Source organism: Nymphalis io, chromosome 9, assembly GCF_905147045.1.
Source record: "Nymphalis io chromosome 9, ilAglIoxx1.1, whole genome shotgun sequence".
NCBI classification, from domain to species: Eukaryota; Metazoa; Arthropoda; class Insecta; order Lepidoptera; family Nymphalidae; genus Nymphalis; species Nymphalis io.
Window position 1 is genome coordinate 8,385,159 of NC_065896.1, and position 3,281 is coordinate 8,388,439.

A 3,281-nucleotide genomic window follows, 5' to 3' on the forward strand; every position below is an offset into this window, starting at 1 on the left:
TTGATTTTTAAAATAAAAAGACGTTTATTTAATATATGACGAGGTGAAAAATACTCTCTCTGAAATAGTACATTGGTTTAGCGCTAATAATTTACTATTAAACAGTAAAAAGTTAAAATGTATTAAATTCAGTACTCCCAACGTGAAATTTGTAAAAACGAATGTACTTTTAAATGGGAAAGCTTTAGATGTTGTAGAAGCAACAGAATTTCTTGGTATTACCATAGATTCTAAGCTTCAATGGGGCCTTCATATTAATAAATTGGCAAATAGACTCAGCTCTGCAGCTTTCGCAGTAAAAAAAATTAGAATGTTAACTGATGTAGATACGGCTCGCCTAGTGTATTTTAGTTATTTCCACAGTATAATGTCTTATGGCATTCTACTCTGGGATAATGCAGCTGATATTAATACGATTTTTTACTGCGAATTTTGTACTGCAGAAGAGGGCTATTCATGCAATTTATAACCTGGGCCCTAAAGATTCACTTAGATGTAAATTTAAAGAAATTAAAATAATGACTGTCGCTTCTCAATATATATTTGATAATATTATGTATGTACGAAAAAACATAAAAGATTTTCCTAGAAATTGTGACGTACATACTGTTAACACTAGGAACAAGTATAAACTTACAACCATTATTACCAGATTACACAGGGTTAGTAAGTCTTTTATGGGACAATGTATACGCTTTTACAACAGGATCCCAATAAACGTTTAAAAATATTCAATTGTGAAATTAAAAAGATTCGTTAAGGAACGCTTGTGTGTTAAAGGATATTACACATCCGATGACTTTTTAAATGATTGCACACCCTGGGAATGAAACGATCGTCTCCAGGTTATCTCAAATTTAAAAAAAGGTATATATAATTTGGCTAGTATTGTATATGTATTGCATTTCTTGTAAAGAAATGAGATATAAAAAAAAACCCGCTGAGTTTCTTTCGCCGGTTCTTCTCAGGTCTGAGGTGTTTATTTCCGAACCGGTGGTAGATTTATGACAATCAATAAGAAAGTGTAAAGGTTCTATATTGAATAAAGATTTTTGACTTTGACTTTGACTTTGTAAGTGATCACTATCGCTCATAGGCATTTGCATTGTAAGAAATATTAACTTCCCGTTCCATCCAAATGCCATCGACACAGCGAACTAAGATGTTATGTCCCTTCTGCCTATAACAGGTACACTGGATCACTCATCTTACTCATCGGTAGAATACTTGATGAGAGTGTAGTACATACTCAGACAGGTAGGAACGATGCTCTTCTACCAAGTAAAATTCAGTACCAATGTAAATATTTTAGTTTTTTTTTATGTTTTATAAAGAATTGTGTAATTTTCTATTTAGTACAATGATTAACAATAAATTGTGTATCAAATTACAACATTTAATATAAAATGATATATATGATAGATAAACCGGTATGAATTTAATTTAAATTATTCTAATTCCTTGACATTTAATTTATTCTCAACATTAATTGAACTGTGACCTAATTAATAGTTGCTTTTGCAATTAATAATTTTAGAGTTACCATAGACATATAAATTGAGTCCATTATAATATCAGGAATGTAAAATCAAATTGGGCAAATTAATATTTATGAATAATATCGACTTTGTAATATTTGTGTTTGTTTCAAATAAGCAATCTAAAGTAATTTACGTTTGTAAAAACATACAAACATTTATAGAAACAAAGAATAAACTTAAACTCGATACTTCTACTTATAAACACTGTTTAGCAGGTGATTAGTAAAAAAAAATACTGTGTCTTCTTTTAAATGTTAAATTATAAATGTCAGAAAGAGATGAATCAAATCAAATCGATAGGCGATTATTATTTTTTAGATAATCTTTTTGTTTATTTATTGTAATAAATTAAATTTATTAAATAAAATTATTTTCTTCTTTATTCAATATTACTATTAGGTATATTTATTGACATTTAATATATATTTATTCTTTTCCCTTTTACCTTCTCCTCAAAAAGAGGAGAGGAGGCCTTTAGCCCAGCAGTGGGACATTCACAGGCTGTTACGGTTACGGATATATTTATTAGCTGTCCAATATGATCTAGTAGTATTACAGGTACTCTAAGATAAAACCAAAACCAAAAACCAAAAAAGTATGTGCCACCCAACCAAATTAACTGGTAATAAATAAAAACTGTGTTAAATATTTTATCAGTGTACTAAAAAACAAAAAGGATGATCATTCCGATATTATTGTTTCCGCCCGGGATCGAACCGGGGACCTTGTGCGTGTGAAGCACACGTGATAACCGCTACACTACGGAAACGTTCTTCGGGATTGCGAAATACACGATAAGTACCGAGTCGCAAGCAATTTATCGTTATACATACATAATTAAATTAAAGTGTAAATAGTAAATAGTGTAATAATTAAATTATAATGTAAATAGTATTAAAAAAGTCGCTCAATTCCTTGTTCTCAATGTCCGCTTACTTCTTCTAAATCATGCAACGGTTATTAAAACGGTTTTCAGTAATAGAAAGAGCAATAAACGAGGACGGGTTCTATATCATTTATAATTTTGTACAAAATGGCTGAATTATATCACTGTTTTATCAAAAAAACTATTTTCTTACGATTACATGGTTAACGCTGCCTAAACCATAGGATACATCTACACAATTTTTAAAAAAAATAGTAGATCCTAAAAAATCCGTGATAACATATGTCTGTCTTTTAAGTACACTAGAAATAACTATTTTTTATCTATTACATATTGTGAAGTCATTTTCTCGAATTCGTTATTGATTCTTATTCAAATAAATTTTTTTTTTATAGTATAGGAAGGCGGACGAGCATATGGGCCACCTGATGGTAAGTGGTCACCAACGCCCATAAACATTGGCATTGTAAGAAATGTTAACCATCGCCTACATCGCCAATGCATCACCAACCTTGGGAACAAAGATGTTATGTCCCTTGTGCCTGTAATTACACTGGCTCACTCACCCTTCAAACCGGAACACAACAATACAAAGTACTGCTATTTTGCGGTAGAATATCTGATGAGTGGGTGGTACCTACCCAGACGAGCTTGCATAAAGCCCTACCACCAGTAAAGTTACCTTGAAGATTTAATAAAGATTAAAATTGTTTTTGACTCTATAGTATAATCTGTACAATTCGAATGAATAATTTAGTTTATGGGGCCGGTACGCGGCCGCCTCAACCGTTCAAATTTTTACATAAGGTTTTAAAGTTCTATAAAAAAAATATATATACTATAATGTAGCTTTC

At 30.9% G+C, this 3,281-nt stretch overlaps 1 non-coding gene across 1 annotated transcript; it reads right to left on the reverse strand.

The window, feature by feature from the left end:
* Positions 1-2,237: 2,237 nt before the first annotated feature.
* Trnav-cac (transfer RNA valine (anticodon CAC)) lies at positions 2,238-2,310 on the reverse strand. The gene has a single exon. It is a non-coding gene; the product is annotated as a tRNA-Val (tRNA).
* Positions 2,311-3,281: the final 971 nt, after the last annotated feature.